Genomic DNA, 20,529 nt, shown 5'->3' on the forward strand with positions numbered 1-20,529 from the left:
ATATTAAGTTAAGTGCAAAAGGTTTCAAAACTTTTGGCAGCATTTTGTCTAAAGATGTAAGCAATCCATAAGAATCTGCCAGTATTCTAAATAAATACGCACAACCAGCCCCAAGGAGTTTAATCAAGTAACGCAAATGGTACAAGCACAAGAATTTAGATTTTAAATATAGATCACATTTGCAAAGCACATCATCTCAATTATTTTGGGCAAATGTCTACAAAAAATTAGGCAGCATGCCGACTGTAAACAGGACATTTCCCAAAATTAACCTACACAAAAATAATTCTCAAACAGACAGTATTTCAAGAGTAAGGCATGCGAGAACCTATAATCTACCAGTAGGCAATTCTCAACCACTGCATCCACTATGCAAGAGGCATTCTATACTAAGCATGCATTTTAACAGAGTAATCATTTAAACACAAACACATGCAAACCAAAGTACTGCATATATATATATATATATATACATCATAGTCAAATAGCATAGTCACCATATCATAGTATCTATGTGTGTGTGGTGAATATGAAAGTCAAACAAAAACAGACATATAAGTTGTTTTAAGTATAGGTATAGACCCAACAGTAGAAATGTATCTGAAAGAAATAACATAGATGATCAAATACGAAGCTATAGAATGATGGACTAGATCCTCATGAAGCACTCCTAGGTCTCTCTATCATCATGATCATCATATCCCTCTTCCCCACTCAGCTTCATCTGGTCATCCTCACCGATATCCTCATCATTCATCTCACGCAGTCGCTCACCAAGGATGTGGAAGTTACCTTGCACCTCTGACCGAAAATCAGTGAACTCCCCATAAAAGGCATCAAGTCTAGCCTAAGAAGAAGATGTCTGCTCAGTCATGGAAACTCGGAATTCCTGAAATGAGGCGGAGAGATCGGTGATGGCTGCCATGATCTCAGCGGTAGATGGTACATGGGCCAGCTCTTGTGGGACCTCCTAAGCTCCCAGCTCTCTCTCATGTGCAGTAGGCAACCACATGTTGCTAGTCAGCTCGTATCCCATCAACTTTAAGGTGGTCGAATTGAAAACATAAGATGGTCGTACTTTCTTAATGGTGGCAAGTGGTGACCTGTTTAGTCTCTCCTTAATAAATATCCTAGATGAAATCCCACCGTAGGGTAAAATGATCCTCTTTCCCACGGTTTTGACAAACATCCACCGCAAGATTAATCTAGGCATGTCTAGCTTCTTCCTAGTGAAGATGCACCACATAACAAAGCAGTTCAAGTAGGACACATGGTCCCTTGATCCTGACTTAGGTAGAATGTTATAGGAGATCAGGTGGTGTACCACCTTTGCCTCTAAAGTCAAGGATCTGTAGCTAGGGGTATGAGTCAAATCAGCTACAGGACGTGCCATTAACAAATTAACGAAAGTAGTCACAGTGAAGTCCTGCTCGGCTATCTAGGTGGATAAAGGGTCAGGGCAGATGAAGTCGCCACGCTGGATATCGAATGTCTCGACTAGGTATGCATCATCTAAATGGATGTCTGTCTCCAGCACCCAGGTGTAGTAGCCCTGGCCATCCTAAGCAAGGTTGGCATAAAAGAGTCGTATGAACGGCAGGTACATCCCTCTAGGCTAGAAGGCAATGAACTCGTACCATCCTTGATATTGAAACATGTCAAGGACATTGTTGAAGTGAGTTTGCATGAACTCGATATCAAGAATCTTTCCCAGGATGGGATCTTTAGACGAAACACCCTCTCATACTTGATTCGCCGATCGGGCGTAGGAAACCATTGATCTAATGGAACACCCGCGGCAACACGTCTCTCATCTTTGGCCATGGGAATGAATTTGTCTTAAGGCTAGGGAAGGATGTGTGAGAGAATAACAGAGCATCCTCTCAAGAGAATGGAAGAAATGAACTGAAACTCGCGGAAAACCATATATATCAGCGCAGTTCGGGTGCTTGAGCTTTGGTTCGGTTGCCCGAACAGCCTTAATTACAAGAGGTCTCTGAGTCTGTTCAGCAGCCCAAAGAATGATTCAGTCAGCTAAATTTCAAGCACCAATTTTGTATTTTTGAGGGTCGGTCGCCCGAATGGTTTTTGAATTAAGACAGTCGGTCGCACGAAGGTCTCAGTTCGGTAGCCCGAAAATATATTCGGGGACCCTAAGGTGGATCGACAGCCTGAGCTAACTTGAACACAAAGATTCCGCCACCCGAAGTGTGGTCAATGGCTTGGTCAACCTTCTAGTTCGATCGACCGAAGTGCAAATGCACTGATGGGTTCGGTTGCCCGACCAATGTCCACTTGTCCTTATTTGATCTGATTTTTAAAGCAAGAGACCCTATGGATTATCTGTAGGGGTTAAGACAATGAATTGGATACAAGGTAAGATTTGGACAAGATTAATGAGCCTCAGGCCACTACCAAACCTAGAGACTGCTGCACCCTATGACTAATCCTAACTGCTAAGGAAAAGCAATGTGATCATGTAATTCCTGTTTGAGTAGGTCCTTCCCTTTCTCTCTTGATCACCAATACCATTTTTCTTCCTTTTGTCTTTGATGGGTTAGGAGTTGATGATTCTTTGGCTTTCCATACTTGCTTAGGTTTCACACCTTTTCTTTTAAAAAGACAGTCAAATTTTGTGTGTCCTATCTTTTTACATAAGATGCATGTGGTGTGAGTGTATGGACTAGAGGAGGTACTGGCATAGTGTTTCGATTCTTTTACAAAGTACCCCATGTATAGCTTCTTTTTCTTCTTATTTTCAATCCCATTATAACCTATATCTTCTTTGTCTAAGGTCATCTTTTATGCACGTAGCAGTTTATCAAAGTTCTCCTTGCCTCTAGTGAACATGTAGATGATCTTAAATTGGTCTTCTATTTTCTTCTCTAGGCCTTGAATTTTTGAGTTTTCCAAATTTTTGCAAACATTTTGAAGTTTCAAGAGTTCTTTAGACAAATTGTTTGCAATCAAGTAATCTTTATTATCATCATTAGAAATTTTAGATTTCAAAACAATTAACTCATTTTCTAATGATTTATTCTTGCTTTCTAGGCTATTGATTTTCAAATTATCTTCTCTTTCAACAAGAACTTTAGAATCAAATTCTTTCCTGCATGCTTCATACTTGTTTTCCAAAGTAGAATATTTCTTGTTACATTTAACAAGTAGCTTATGATTCTTAAGATATTCAATTTTCAATTCCTCATAAGTAGGCATGCTCTCACTATCACTACTATCATATGATTCACAATCAGACATATCATTCAAATCAGCATATGAATCATTTTCAGATTTGTCTACTAAAACAGAAGGAACTGAAGTAACCTCATCATTGGTTAAAGCTACGTAACACTGGTTACCTTCCTTAAGATCAATGGAGTCGGAGTCACATGGAGAGATGACTCCCTTTTGCATGGACGCACCATATCTCCACTCAAGTTCATCCCAAATCTGCTTAGCACTACTACAAGCCATAACTTCACATAAAACGTTAGAATCTAAAGCATGCAGTAAGGTATTCATGGCATCAAAGTTTACTTGTACTAAGTCCCTATCATGATCATTCATTTCAAAGTCGGATTTAGGAACATCAGTACACCCAATAGACGTCATAGGCACACAATTACCCTGATCAACGACTTTCCATAAATTCCAATTTAGAGCTTTTAAATACACAGTCATTCTAAATTTCCATATAGCATAATCAATACCACAAAATACAGGTGGGTGGGTGACTAATCTTCCCTCACAGGACGGTGATGCACTAACGTGAGCCATCATGATCTTTTACTTACTAACTTCTAGGCCTAAGTAACGAGGCTCTAATACCAATTGATAGTTATGGTGCAACCCCAAGAGGGGGGGTGAATTGGGTATTTAAAAAATTGTCGCCTAGGTCTATTGACTTTAAAAACAATGAGATTTAGCCTAGGGTTGGTCTATGCAATCATCAAACACACATACACGTGCAGTAAATGAAAATTGCGGAAATGTAAAGAAGACGCACGATATGTTATCGAGGTTTGGCCAACAGTGCCTACGTCCCCGCCTTGGCCAAGCCAGCACAAGGATTACCACTATAATGCTTACTTAAACGAGTGGAGCGGAACCTATACAAACCAGGTCAATTCAAGGGGCTGATCTCAACCGACACGCCTTAATAGGATGGTGCACCTAGCTTTCCTAACCGAGTATAAGCCAATCCGGGACTATTCCATAGGGCTAGTCTCCCTCTTCAGGCCCGTGCCTGGAAATACAACAGATGTGTATAATATTTTTTGTACACATAAATGCGCTTCAACACAAACAGGTGTGTGCACCAATATAGCTCAGTCAATAATGCAAGCACGGATGATATGTAAATATACTCGGTGCTCTAATGTGTGTTAAACACTCAATCACGTATATATTTTCAGTCCAGATCTAGAGTGTATATCTAAGCAGGATATGAAACACACTATTTGAATATTACAATATCAGATTAGGGTTTCAAATATGCTAAGCAAGATAAATCAAACAAACTCAACAGGATATTTCAATGTATAAAGCACAATCGAGTTGTTTGAAAGACTACCTTTTATAAAGGACTTTTGCGCACAAAATCTAGGTTTGGGTAACTTGCAACAATGATGCAAGAACCAAACTCCTTAAAGTTTTTCCACACTAGATTTATCAAGTGAAATCGGTGGAAGAACTTTAATGCTAAACTCTCAAAGAAAATCAATCAAGCAAATAATCCAAGTAAGAGGTCTAGCAAAGTAGGTTAAGCACAATAGCCTTGAAATACTCACAATGCTTAAAGAAATCACGAATGAGAAATATGTGAGTGCTTGAAAGAATATTTGGCTAAAATAGGGTTTTAGGGTTTTAAAAGTTGAGAGAATTTTTGCCCTAATCAAGTGTGTTAATCATCCCCTAATTAAGAAAAATGAACTGGTATATATAGGCAAGGCGAATTTTTGACCGTTGGGGACACAATGGGTATTATTAGAATTGTCTAAAAGACCATTAAGAAAATTAACCTAGTTTACCCCATTAAAAAATCAGGTAAAAAATGTTTTAACCCGCGAGGTTCGGGTGCCCGGTCTAAGGTTCGGGTGCCCGAACAAACACAATCAAATAAATAATTTTAAGAGGTTCGAGTGCCCGATTTAAGGTTCGGTTGGCTGAAGCAAAGTCAGTAGCCAAATGTTCGAGGTTCAGGTGCCCGAAACAAAGTTCGGTTAACCAAACCAGGTATTTCGGTTGCCCAAGCCTCTATTTGAACGTAAACAAACGGTCGCCCGAGTAGTTAAAAAGTGCTCTAAAAAGCATTCGAGTGCCCGATGAAGATATGTTCAAAAGAGGTTTAGTCGCCCAAAGCTAAGTCAATATGTTGACTTTGTTCAATCGCCCAAGCCACTTTACAAAGCATAGGTTCGGTCGCCCCCAAACCCACTTAGCCTATTCAATTTAAGTCCATGTTTTAGCTAGTTGTAATTCCCCTTATATGAAGATGATAATGGGGATCTTTGTGCATTTTTTTAGTGACCTAGGGTTTGAGTAGGCACTTAAAGTCCAACTATGGTCGTTTTAAGCATACCTACCTACCATGCATGATGCAACTTATTACAAGCCATACATGTGCACAGTCCATACTAAATTAAATTCCAGAATAAAGAAATAATCAAATGAATACAAAATAAAACACATATATCTTCATTCTTCGGCACGAACACCTCATGCCATCATGATATGACATTCAGTCCTTAGTGCGCACAAGGTGAACCTGCATGCAATTCTTAGTACAAACATAAGTACCAAGAGTATTTGTCATAATCAAAACTGGGTGTGACCAATGAGGTAAACATACTTCAATTCCAGTACTGGTTTGTGCAAGGATTCTTCGAAGGCCTGTGACAACCTGTGAGTTCCTTGTACTATCGCATAGATAGATGATCTTTTGATTGTATTCCCTGTTGTTAGTGACAGAAGTTCAAGTTTCAATTGAAGGTATTTTACATGCTTTCATTTGCTGCTTTCTTTTACATGCTTTATTTACTACTTTCATTTCAATACCATGCAAGTTTACATCTTTGAGTGTGAAAATACCAAGGGGTAAAGGATAGCCTAGTTAGGGATTCAGTCACCTAAATGGATTAGGCTACGGTTCATGTACGGGGTGATCTCATGATCATTATGATAGAGTATACCATGGTTCCCGATCATGCTTCAGAAGATTGGTGCACCTTTGCTACTCTATTCCATCAAATGGTTCACTTAGCCATTAGCCTAAGATGGATAGCTAACCGAACGTAGCTAGCACGCATGATAGTCTAGGTGTGATTTATACTCTGAGACCTGCTTTCTAGGAGTAGAGTTAATATAGATTTACTACTTTCTGTAGTTGTTAGAAAAACCAAATCAAAATTTCTTCTTTTTCCTTTTTACACAAAGTATAGTAAATTAGGCTAAAAGTGGTTAATAACTGCACACCAGTCCCTGAGGATTGTGGTAGGTTCGCTAAGGCTTGGGTCCATAACTACCAAAAATAATATTTATACTACCTAACAATCCCAAGTTTAGTAAAAAGTGGGGAAGTCAGGTGTTGATCCACAGGGACTAAATCGTGCAGCTATAAACCTTCTCTCAATTAGTCTATTGTTGCCTCGTGTAAAAGAAAGTGAAAAATGAGGTATTTTTCAATGAATGTTCTAAAAACTACTAGAAAGAATGTAAAATATAAGTTACCCTACTCTTACAAAGTGATGCTTAGATATGAATCAGCCATTGGACGCCATGCCTCTAACTACGCTCAACTAGCTATACTTAAGAGTACTAACCCGAGAATCTCAGGCCAAACGGGAGAGGGTCATTCAAGGGCACAGGGTAGCAAGGGTGCACTGACCATTTAGAGCACGGTTGGGAATCAGAGTATACCCTATCACAACAATCACATGAGCACCTCCGCGGTTCTGTAGCAAACTACTTCTAGCTGGTTGGGGTTGTGGTAGTGCTTATCCTTTCATGCAAAACTTCATCAAAATCAAAGTAGTAAATCAAAACATAGAAATTGAAAGCCTGTAAATAAAAGTAGGAAAAATGGTTTCTTATTGCAAACGGATTCGTCTATCACTAACGATCAAAAATATAAAAGAGAACCACAACAGGAATGTAAAGGTAAGCAAGTAAATCTACTCTACGGTGGTTCTCAATGGTGTTCTAGGTCTGTCACTAGCCCAAAATTGGCCAAAGAGGAACCCAGAGCTTATGTTCGTAGCGAATATTTATCGGCTCTAGGGTTTACAAGGTTTAATTTTTAGTTTAGGAAAGTTTGTGGCAAATCTCGTGGAGAAGATCATTGCTATCGACCAAGTCGCTCCCATGCTTCCCTTGTTCGCACCTTGGTCGAGACTCGTGGGAAATTAGGGATTTAAATCTTCTATACTTTTGACTAAGTTGCTCCATAGGGTCTTTCTAGTCAAGTTGATGGTCGAGACATGAAGTATCTAGAGCTTAAGGAAATCCCAAGAACTCAACATAGTCGCCCCTCATGGTCACTCTAGTCAAACACTTCATCAATACTCTCGATAGTTTTGGCTTCAGCATGCTTCAATACCTCGACTTGGTCACCCCTTGAGAGTCACTTGGTTGAAGACTTGGTCGATCCTTGTAGCAATTGTTCTTTGGTCTAGAACCTTGGAGTCTACAAATGATGACTTAGTCACACCTTGTGTTGCTAGTTGCACCACTTGGTCGAACATAGTATTCTTTTCTCATGGTAATCTGAGGCTTTAGGAACTTCGTTGAAAATCTAAATTGAGCTTTGTGGACTCCAAATTCTCCTTTAGCCTCTCATATGCCTAACTCCTTGGTTTTAACTTGTTTTCCCTGAAAAGACCAACAAACCTTGCATAGCTTTGAACATTGATAACAATGGGTAATTATATAATAAAGTAATGATAAACAAAGGTAGATGAGGGTCTAAAATCATGCATTTTAGGGACTCATCACAACCCTCAACTTATACTTTGCTTGTCCTCGAGCAAAGAGAAATCCAAGAAAATTCTAAAATGTGACGACCTCAAAATTTACATCATTTATATATATATATATATATATATATATATATATATATATATATATATATATATTAACTGTTCTGATACCCCCTGCTATGGAACTCAAGCCACAAAAGGCACCGGGGTAAACCTGAATATCAAATCATACCTATGCAATGGAAATGTAATCCATACATCCATACACATCATATAATACCAGGGATCTATATTTCCAAACCATACTATATAATACATCTCTTTCCAAAATATCTGTCCCAAAACACAAAACCCTGCACAAACTTACCCTCTAATCCAGGTAATCAAATAAACTCTCTATCCACGAGCCTGGTCAGCTCGCCCAGCTGGCTCACCTAAAAAATGTTAAAGTCATGGGGTGAGTCGACGCTCAGTAAGTGGAAATATGATATTACTAGTGTGTGGCGATTAAGTTGCATGCTATTAAAATAACTGAACTGTAACGAAATAGTAAATCTGTAAAGCATGTCCATCATTTTCACAATTTAAAATATAATTGTATCAACTGTATTTTCTACTTTTCATACTGCTAATATATACTGTACTCATCAGATACTGTAAAATTGTATACATATACATAACTGTGCTTTATCCTTGGAACTCTGTATGTCATGATTTGACCCCCCATGACAGGGTTGTGCACCCCATAGGCGAGACTTAATCTGGTCGGCCCTCCAAATAAGTCAATATACTCTACACTACCTCAGCCCGACCAAATTGCATACTCTCTTAGGTGCGGGACTGGCTACTACCTCGTCAAACTTGCCCCCTCAACCCAGCGAACTAGGGAGCTGCATCCTCTCTGAGCACAGTTTGACGGTACCCACACACTATCTGAGATATGTGGTTGCACTCTATTTGTATATAGCAACGGTACCGTGCTCTGTATTCTTTATCTGTATCTATCTGTAATCATTCCTCAGGGATTTGATACTATATATATATATATATATATATATATATACATATATACTCTTTTACTGTTTTCATCATGTTTCCAAAATTACCATACACTATCTTTTGTACTGTAAATACTGTAATCTCTATATGTTGTATTTGTAGCATCTTGATGCTATCTCTGTATATCTGTCTGTATACTCTGTCTATATACTCTATTTGTATACTCTGTATGTTATGGTAATAGGAAACATGGCAAACTATAAATGTTGTATATACTGTTCTAAATAAAGCTGTAATATACTGATCTGAATAAAATCGTAATATACTATTCTAGATAAATATCTGTGATATACTAGTGTGTATAAAACTATAACATACTAATCTGAGTAAAACTATAATTTACTATTCTGGATAAATGTTTGTGATATACTGATCTGTATAAAACTATAACATACTTATCTGGGTAAAACTGTAATATACTGTCTATATCTGCGTATTCAGTATAGTATGATATACTATAAAACTATATAACTTCTTCATCACATAAATATCTACTCAGGTCACACAAGCATTTAAAACTCATATTTTGTAAAATTGGGTAATAAGTTGGTATATACATATGTGTAAAATCTCTGATAACATTATAAAAATTCCTAGCATAGCATATTTCCCTTACCTTATCTCTGAAAGATCCCTACTGTATTCTAACCCTATACCCACAAGGTTCTCCACTTAACACCCTGAAAACCACATCCCCTAGAACAAAACATCAGTATTTCTTCATGTATTGTATTTCTTATAACTGAGGGAAAGACAAATACCAAATAAAATGCCTTACCCTGAGATTAGGACGAAATCCAAACCAACTCCACCAACGATCAGCTCCAACAGACTTGTAGAGAACTTCGCCAAGAGCGTCTTGGTGGCTTTAGATCGTCGATCTGGCGTAAAACAGACCCGAAATAGAAGAGAGAAGGAGGGAGATGCGTTTTAGAGAGAGAAAGAGGGGGTTTGCACTGAAAATTCATCTAAAAATCCGAGTTTTCACTATTTATAGAGTCAAATTCATCGACGAGACATGTCACCTCGTCAACAAGTCCTTTAATAATTTCGACGACGAACTTCCTCCCTCGTCAACGATTTCAGACTGTCCCAAAAAACCTTCTCGGTATCTTCTTGTCGACGAGGCGTGGCTTCATCAATGAGGTCCCTTTATGTGCTCATCGATGAACTCCCTGTGTTTGTCGATGAGGCCCTATGTGTTACTTCCGGGTTATTCCATCCAAAGTACAATGTCGTCGATGAACCTACTGCCTTCTTCTGTTTCTGTTTCTGTTTCCATTCCCCCCCCCCCCTCTTCATTATTTAAAAACCATTATTTTTTGGGTCGTTACATGAAATCCTATCTACCTCCTCTTTCGTGGGAAACAAGCTTGCATTTATCGTATGCAACAAGGCTTTAAACCCCTAGGTCGATCCTAGTGGACAAGTTCTAGTCTCGTGAGAGTTTATAGGGTGATACCCACAAACACCAATTCCAATGAACATTAAATGAAAACGTATGCAACACAGATATGTCATTTCACATACAAGAATATCACTTTATTACATATAAGCCCTTTCATACATAACTTTTCTATACACGCAACTCCAATACAAATCACTCATGCAAGTCTCAACATTATACAGCTATCAAGAACAGCATATTCACCGAGAGTCAACTAGCAATTATACTTCAGCGTTAATGTAGTCATATAAATTCGAGTACAAATAGGTGAAATCATAAGGCATGTGTAAAGTTCATGACTCATTAGACTCAGGATATCCATGGACACCTACAGAATGGTCATCTTGACTCAGCCTCACTGGTATATCCTCAAAAACACTCAAGAATATGGGTTCACTCGTCATATGTGAGGAGGAGTGTCATGATCAAACATCCCACATATTTTAAGGAATAAACACTAAAGATATGGAGTGGACTAGTCTAAAGAGGATCTAGCCTATTTGTGAGGTGTCGAATCCTTCACCCTATCATCTTCTCATCTACTTGCCATATCCAACCAAAATCACCCTAGATCAACTTATTTATAGACCAAGCGTAATTATATCTTAGGCATTGGGTAGCTGAAGAATCTTCTTATGTGTAGAACATGTGTCATGTCCCTAGCTTGACCTTTTTTGTATTCATGGGGCATGTGTACTCATTCTTCTGCTCATTTTCTTCATTTTACATATTCCCTTTTCATGGTTAGTTAGGACAATCATTACAACTTTTTGTAACTTCATACCACCACTGGGAATTAAACTCGAACAGGAGTCCCTGAAATGAATCTATCTCTAGGGGTGGTTCAGTCTTCACATCTTGAGTAGGTTACAAGACCTAGGTTTCTATCTCCCCACTCGATGTCACCTCTAAGTTAGAAATTCAAGAATAAAGACTAGTATACAAAGAATACTAGAAAAAGGAAAGTTGAGTTTCAAAAACTCAGAGTTTGATGTCAACAACTCAAGAAATGAACGAACAGCCCAATAGTATCTCACAAGGTGTCATAGTCACCATGGGTGTTCTCTCAGTGCTTTCAAGGAACCCTAAGTGCTACAAATCACGTGTAAGTGTGTTTTCAGCCTTATGAGATACCACTTAAATACTCAAGTTTATATAGCCAGATTAATGCAAATGAACTACTAGTCAATCGACATAGAGTTACAAATCCTAGATTAGCCATATAATGAGAAACTAATACACAAGTACCCCATTATATTGTCAGTGAGCATAACAAGGTCATGTTAGTGATGGGTCTACACATGTAACTTCTAGGTTATATGCAAGTATGTAAAGGGTATAAAACAGTGTTAATCATGGCATAATCAACAATGTTCACTAAAAAAAATTGAATTTTTCATTTTTGTCCTAAAAAGTGTCATGCAATGTTACCTACCCCCAACTTAGAACTTCAGTGTTCTCATTGAAGTGTGAAAAGAAAGAACCTGGGATGAACGGAGGAACCACAACACATGGTGCAATGAAGTCAACCAGCGTACCTGCATGTTAGATAATATAGAATCCAGAAATAGCATGCATGCAATAATACACTGTAGCACAACAAATGATTCCAAAAACACCATGTAGATTTCATTAATATCAAAAGGTAGTACAATGTATAGAAAGACCTTATGAGTACTGAGAATGCCATAATAAAATGGTGTGATAGACAAAGAAACTACAAAATAAAATAAAATAAAAACAAAAATGTGCCACAAAAGCACAATACATAAACAGAGCAGCCACTGAGTCCTTTCAATCTTTCTCCCACTCTGACTCCGAATCAAAAATATGGACTGGATTTGCATTACAACTATCGGGGCCATCATAGTTTGTTATAGCAGTGATTATCTTTTGGAGCACTTCCACTAATGCTTCTCATATTACCGAACCCAAGGTAGTGGGTGGTACACTGGCAAGCATTGGTGGAACCTCACGGGGCACCTGTGGGGTTTGCATCCTTTCCACTGGCTGTTGTTGTTCCCTAGTGCCATCCTTCCTCTGTGCGGATGATTCTCCCCTCTAATGTTGGCGATTCCAAGTGAGATTTTGAGAGAGCTAGTCGTGCTCCACTTTAGTCTTCATCCCTGAGCGTAGCTCCATTTATATAAGAGAGTATAGAAGATGGAGGGGCACAAGTGCTTAAAAAGATATAGGGTTAAACCCTAAATTGAGGAACCGAAACTTGAGCGATGGAGAATGCATCAAGATTACGTCTGATGGCCGGAGGATGATTGAAGGATCAGGGATGATGCTCGAAGCTCTGGCGATGAGGTTGAAGGGAGGGGCAACGAGGATCAACCAAGAGGCAACAATGGTGGGAGTTGAAGAGTCATTCTAGGCAACAAGGTTCGGCCATTCTCGCCTACGTCCTCGCCTTAGGCAAACCCCCTAAGGATTCCACTATACCACTCCTTCAATAGGGCGGAGCCACCCTCTACACTAGTCATTCTAGGCAAAGCAATCTCTCCAAGAGATACCCTACGCTCAGCACTCCTTCAATAGGTTAGAGCCCCCCTCTTTGAACGATATCCCCTTGTTCAGTACAGATCACACCATAAACCACTCCTTCTAGGAGGAGCCACCTCTCCAAGTGATGTACCCTCACTTGGCCACAATTCAAAACCCGAACCATGAAGAGCTTGTTTGAAAATGATTTTTCATACAATGAAATGCTTCTCAAAAGCTAATTTGTACAATTGAAAAATTAGAGGCACTCTCAAATGATTTTAAACTTGAAGCTCAGTGGAGTTAGGGTTTTCCTCTCAAAAATAATTTTCAAGTAAAATGAGAGTATGGAAAATGATATTCCTCAAATTGACCTTTTGAAAAATCAAATAGTGAGAACCTTTCGAGCAAGTTTATATGAATTTGATATATGCTCAAAGCTCTCTTGAATAACCCAAGTGATTTTCTCCAAAATGATTTTCAAAAGAAATGAATAGGAGAAACTAGGGTTTTCTCTAAACAATGATTGACCTTTGAAATATGAGCGACAAGAAAGCTTTCAAGCAATATATATATATATACATATATATGAGATTCAATATATGCTCAAGCCTTTTTGAATAACTCAAAAGATTTTCTCCAAAATGATTTTCAAGAAGAAAGTAGGAGAAATAAGAATTTGGTCTTTGAAATGAGTATAAATATAAGAAAGAATCAAAGAATAATCAATAAAGCTTTCAATATATTTCTCTAACATTTTCAAAGTGGTTTGGCCAAGTATTTATAGGCAAATTTGAAATATGGCCATTATGTGACCATTGGGTATTATAATAATAATTTATTTCAAATGTGTATGACTGTTGGAAGCTCAAATTGGCTTCAACCCAAGAGGTTCAGTCGACTGGCCTAAGGTCCAGTCAATTGACCAAAGGCAATTTTCCTTTTTTGCGAGTTTCGTTCTTCCGAGCATATGATCCGGTCTATTGGATCAACCTTCGTGTGAAGGCCAGTCGACTAGGCTTGAGAGTCCAGTCAAATGGGCCTTAACAAAAATGAGTTTTTGGCCTATTTTTTAGTTCAAAATCATTTCAAACCTTTTGGTAAATGTTTAACTTTGTAAATAAAGGTTTTCATTGAAATCTTGGTTTTCCTAAGGTCAATCTATTGTCGATGATGAGCTTCAATTTAAATCATGAGATATGCTAGCACAATTTAAACCTAATTACTATTACAATTGAAAAATAACACAAGTCTTCAAGTTTTTTGCTCTTCTGATTTCCATGGAATACGCTAAGGATGTGTTCGTTTAGGTGCATTCACGAATTCCATTTTTCATCTGTCATTTGTGCTCTAAAACTATAAACTTGTTCATTCACTTAAGCACAAATTAGATGATGTGATTTTTCATAATCAAAACGGGATATGACTCAAAAAGTCAACAAAAACCTATTTTCGATAACAATCTTGTTGGTTGCTCTATTATCGATGCATGTGCCCAAAGTGTTATCTTCCTTGGGATTAGGGAAAGCAAGGTAGGCAAGCGGACCTAAACTTTTCTTAACAAAGACATGTTCCTTCAATTCATTCACTTGTTTCAATTCCTCATGTTCTATTGAGTTCACTCTACGATGTCGTAAATGAGGCAGAGGTGAATAGGGAACAAGGTCAGTGACATATGGAATCTTTCTCACAGAAGGTAACTCACTAGGTGGCTCAAAGATGACATCCTTAAACTTAGAAGGTAGGGATGATACTTCTAGGGGTGTTTCATTCTCAAGAAGGGGTATTTCAGTCTCCTTAGTAACAACCACATTCACTTTCTAGGTATCTTGACTTTCCTGCTCACACAGCTTTTTACTTATGGTGTTCAAAGATTCTCCACTAATTTCTTTCTTTTCCTTTTTCTTTTTCTCACCATCTTCCTTATCAAGTTCCAAGTTCCTGGTGGGACATTGTTTGAAAAAGTGTCCTTGTTGATGGCACCTAAAGTACACTACACTTCCAGAACTCTAGTGAGAGGATCTAGTCATGGGTGCTTTTCCTTTGTCTATAGGTTGTGGGACTGTGGGATTGCTCCCTCGTGAGATAACTTGACCTGATTGCATTGGTCAGGACTTGTCATAACTCTATATCTTTCAAGAGTATAACTCATTTGAAGAGGTATCAAACCATTTTCCCATGGGCCCTTTAGTCATTTGCTCAAAGTCATAAGCTAAATTATAGGCATGTTCAAGGGACTCAATGTGATGGAGAAATAGTTTTCTCCTTAGTTCAGGATTTAATCCTAGGAAAAATAGGGAGATTTGTTGACTAACAATCTCATAGACACCACATCTTATAAACAACTCATCGAATTGACTCATGTATTCTAAAACACTCATGTTACCTTAACACAAGCTGTAAAACTGATCTATAACGTGCTCTCTATAACTAAGGGGTAGATACTTCTCCCTTAACCTATCCCTCATTAGATCCCAATGCTCAATGGGTCTATGTTCTAACCTCGCTTCTTGCCTCTCGACATTCATCCAAAGGAGCTTGGCTTGCCCTGTTAACTTCATTTTGGCAAACTTAACCCAATAAGGGTCAGTCATCTTACACCAGTCAACCAATCTTGGAGGACTTTAGGATCCATCTATCCATCATAGGTGGGGGCTTCTATTCTCATTACATCCTTGTAAGGATCATGATGGTCCCTACGGTAAGATCTCCTAATGTGAAAGTCATCAACGTTATTGTCCTTATCATTCCAATGTTGGGCATAGGGCTCATGATGTGGGGGTCTCTTAGCAAAGTCATCTTGACGATTCACTCGCCTTTGTGGAAGGAGGGGAGGTCTTTCTCTAGGAGGCATAGGTGGTTCTCTTTCAACATTAATATTGTGACCTCCATAAGAATTCCTGACTTGAGTAGACATCCTAGGGGTTGGGGAAGGATTCAGACACACTAGGGAAGCCCTTGGAATGGTGTTCGGTCACACAAAGTAGGGTCAAGTGTAAACCTAACCGAACTAAGTTCCAAATATCCAAAATTCAGAATATAGGTGGGCTGTTTTGGGCAAAATCTTGTGGCTTATTTCAATCTGAAACTAAAATCCTACAAGCTAAAGAAATGGGACTTTGAGGGTTTAGCCTATTCTAACCTAGGCTATAACCTAGTCTCTGATACCAAGATGATGTAGGGCAAGATAGGGTGGCCTAGTCCTATGGTTTCAACCCTCACATAAGCACGTACACTTAATACACTTGAAATTAAGAATTCAATTATCCAAACATAAACACCATAAATCATGTTATAGCTCACGTGTTGTTGAATTTTTAAACGATGTATGATCCTGTCCAGAAAATAAGTTCCAAGAGTTCTTTCACAAAGGAATCAAGTTAAATGCAGAAAGATGCTATTTCAATATTTCAAAAATAAAAGTTCTATTATTAGCAAGCAATATTCCTACAATTGATTTTAAACTAGCAAGTATCAATATTGCAATCTATGGATTCAAAGGGCTTATCAAATATGAAATTTCATATTTCCAGCAAAGGCTTACAATATAAAATAAGATTTTAAATAAGTGCTGAGATTACCAAGATAATTGTTTGGATGACTTGACGTTGTTCAACACAAGTCTTAGACCATGCTAGAAAATTCCTTGGAACCAGATTTGAAACATCGAGACGAATGCAGCAATGTAATGGAGGGGAAGTGGCCGTGTGGGGGGGTATTTTGGTGTGGCCGTGTGGATGCGTTAGAGGATAGTTAGAACTCGTCTGAAGTTCTTCATGCACACTTTGAAATATGGATATGTATGCAGCAAATGAAATGATGGATTGGTGGCCTTGGGGTGTAACTTGGGGATGGCCGTGTGGGTGATGGAGGGAAGTCGTGCAGGTGGGATAGGGATGGAGTCGCCGGATAGAATAGTGGTCTCTCACCACCTGATCTCCGAGGAGAATGATGTAGCCTCTCACTACACAATCACAAGGATTGGACAAAGCTAAATAAGGTTCAACAAAGACAATGTCTTTTAATTCAATATCAATACTCTCTCTACATAGTTCTTACAATGAAGGTGGTATATATAGCTAGCATGGGGGGACAAAGCATTAGCTAGCATGGGGGGACAAGGACATTAAATAACTAACAATTCCCATACAAGCATGGGAGACAAAAGAAATAAATAAAACAACTTACAAGACTCATTAATGACACAACTTACTAACACTCCAACTTACTAGACACAATAAATACTAACACAACTTACAACACACACAACTTACTAAGATATGCATATGCAAGCAAGCAAGTTGCCTTGCAAGATTACAAATAAAATATAAAACAAAAGTCAAAAGGAGGCTCAATTTCGTGTGGGGCCCAATGGAGCCATGTGGGGTCCACATGGGTCTTGAACTCAGACTTGCTTCGGCATCTCTACTCGGGTCTTTCTCACACTGAAAAGTCTTCAACAAGTCTTCAAATAATTCATTCAAAATCTACAAACAATTATGAACCAATGTGGACATCAAGGGGTCGTCCACGTGTCAGCATATCAGCAAAAGAAATGTTGACATCAGGAGGTCGTTCACGTGTCACAACATCTGAAAATGACATAGGTAAGGCATGTTGATCCCCATCAGTAGGTATGTATGATGTATATGCAACTATACATATAAATGTATATTTCCATGTAGATATATGTAGATATATGTATCCATGTAGGTATGCATGATGAAGATTCATGTTCCCATATATATGTGTATGTTTCCACATAAGTGTCCATATAGGTATATATACATGTAGGTGTGTATATCCATATGGAGTACGTGTCCATGTGAGTATATAAGCCCATGTAAGTGTATATATCCATGTAGATATATGTATCATTGTGATTGTATGTGTCCATGTATAAGTCAATATAGGTGCATTTGAACATGCATGTAGTTGTGCGTGTCATTTGTATGTTAGTGCTTGTTAATAGACAAAAATTCAGTATAGTATTTCATTGTTATTGTGTTTTGTTTACTTTTTATCTTATGTTATATTTCCCGCTAGGTGGGCTTGGCTAAATGAATTTTTTTCTCCAATTTATCTAATTAAGAGCATTTTCCTCTAAAGATTAAGGGCTATTAAATCCTTTTTTGCTACCTCATTTCAAGTTATTTTAGTCATACCGCTATCCTATTTCATGCCAAAAATAATAACTAACGCACTTCTCCTCATAGGTGCTCTACTAAGTCTGCGTTTCAAATGCTCAAACCATCTAAATCAGGTCTTCCTTATGTTGTCCTTGACTAGCGTTATGCCTAAATTATTGCGTGTATATTTGTTTCTTACTTTATCTATTAGTGTTATATTTTTTTTGCCTTATATTAATTTCCAAAAAAAAAAATTAAAAATGAAAATCTTTTAAAAATTGAAAATTATTCGTTCGGCTCCCAAATCTTTAATAGTGGAGTTCCACCTTCATAAATTGTTCTCAAAGAAAAATAGAAAAAAAAAAAAAGTTTTTCAAAAGCTTTTCTTGAGTTTAAAAATGACCAACAATGACCCTAAACTTTTTGAACTATCTAAGACTTGATCCCATAATAGGTGAGCAGCTTACTAAAGAAACTAAGTTCTGCATAACCTAACCAAAAAAAATACACACACGCACACGCACACGCACACGCGCGCGCGCGCACACACATAGTTGTGATATTCATTGCATGAATGCATACCAATAGGTATGCTAGTTGACTGACCATCACTGAGAATGTTAGTCAATCAGCTTCCCTATGAACAAATGTACTCCCAAACCCAATCTCTGATTTTTCGTACTTTTAATAGTAAGTGAGGGATCATGGCCTATGTGGTTACCCCAGTGGCACAAAAGCTGTACATTGCCCAAAATCATATAATGGCCTAGCACATGGAGCTAAAGAAATCAATTAGGGATACAAATGAAAATATTGTGCATGATTACTAGGGTAGTTGCAAGTTCAAATTTGAATTAGATTCATAATCTGTAAAGGGAATGATAAGATCATGTTCAAAATATCCCTATGAAGTCTAATGGGTTGTCAACACTCAAAATACCCCAATTGTCACATGTTTAAAGAATGGCTAGTCCTGTTTTGTGTGTGTGTGTGTGGAAAGGGAAGAAAGAAAAGAAATATAAAATCAAACCCTACAAGATCAAGTACACAAACTATAGCTCATGAATACAAGCACCCTTGATTTTGTGTTTTAAGAGGGCAGCCACAAGTATCCCAGTTTAGAAACTTTGAAAAACAAAATAAAATAAGATTGCAAATTGAAACTGTTGATAGAGTTAAAAAGGATACGTATGAGGTTTAAAAATTGGAATAAATGAAAGTTTGCCTTTGAATTGAAAAATATAGTACTAGGATTTTATCGTCAACCATTTATTAAAAAAACATTTTTTTTAAATAATGTTCACTTTAGAAGTTTATTGGAGGCACACAAACAAACACAACTATAAATCTTTCAACCTAATTCTTGTTGGTTGGAGTCTCAACATTCCACAGCTATCCAATATTTGAAAGGAGAAAACCAAGGCAGTGGTAAGGATAGAGGGAAGAAAAATAAGATGATATAAACAATGCAGGATCAGAAAGCAACAAAAAATGCAACAAGAGAAAATAGCAAAATCTATTATTGGTGTATATCGGAATTATGAATTTCTAGATTTATATTTTTTTCTATTTTTGGGTTTATTTTCTTTCTTTCTTTCTTTTTTTTAAATTTCCTAATTTTTATATTTTTGAGGTATTTATTCTCTAATTTCATTTTTTATTTAATATTTTGATTTTTCTATTTTTGGGCTTGTTTTTTTTTATTTTTATAATCTAGTTTTTCTATTTTTTGGCTTTTTGATTTATTAGCTTTATATTTTATTTCTTTGGATTTTTCTCTTGTGAATTTTTTATTTTTGTTTTTTATGAACTCCCATATTTCTAGGGAACTTTATGAAAAACCAAAAAAACCGCTAACTCACTTGCTTTGTTTCTTTAAAAAAATAAACACACAACCACACTATTTTTCAAGACATATACACGCAGTAAGTCTTGTCTTTAAAAGATGAACACAAAAAAACACAAAGGCACTCTGTTTTATAAGAGCAGATATACATAAATTAGATACGCATTCTATTTTTTCAAAAGTAACCATGCCCCCCGCAAACACTATTTTTCGAACGCATTCGCTGTTTTTCAAATCAAAATCTAAGGTCAAACGCAGCAACCCAATTTTTTCAAACCCACCATACACTTCTAACAAGTAGGTATACTGTTTTTTTCTTCTTTCCACAAGGAAATGAAGTGTCAGGCTTGCACATTAAACACTAAGAACAATTTGTATAAATATAAGGAGACGAGACTGTCTTCAAGACAGTGCCCTCCTGCATTTTTTTTATTTAATTAATTAATGCTATTATCATTTGTACCCGATAACATGTTCCACTGATTCACTTTGGCCTACAATTTTGAGTGATTTTAAACAAAACAAAACAAAAAAAAAAATTTAATCATTTAATTCTAATTTTTTTTAAATCATTCAAAATTCAAA

Source organism: Malania oleifera, chromosome 10 (genome assembly GCF_029873635.1).
Source record: "Malania oleifera isolate guangnan ecotype guangnan chromosome 10, ASM2987363v1, whole genome shotgun sequence".
NCBI classification, from domain to species: Eukaryota; Viridiplantae; Streptophyta; class Magnoliopsida; order Santalales; family Ximeniaceae; genus Malania; species Malania oleifera.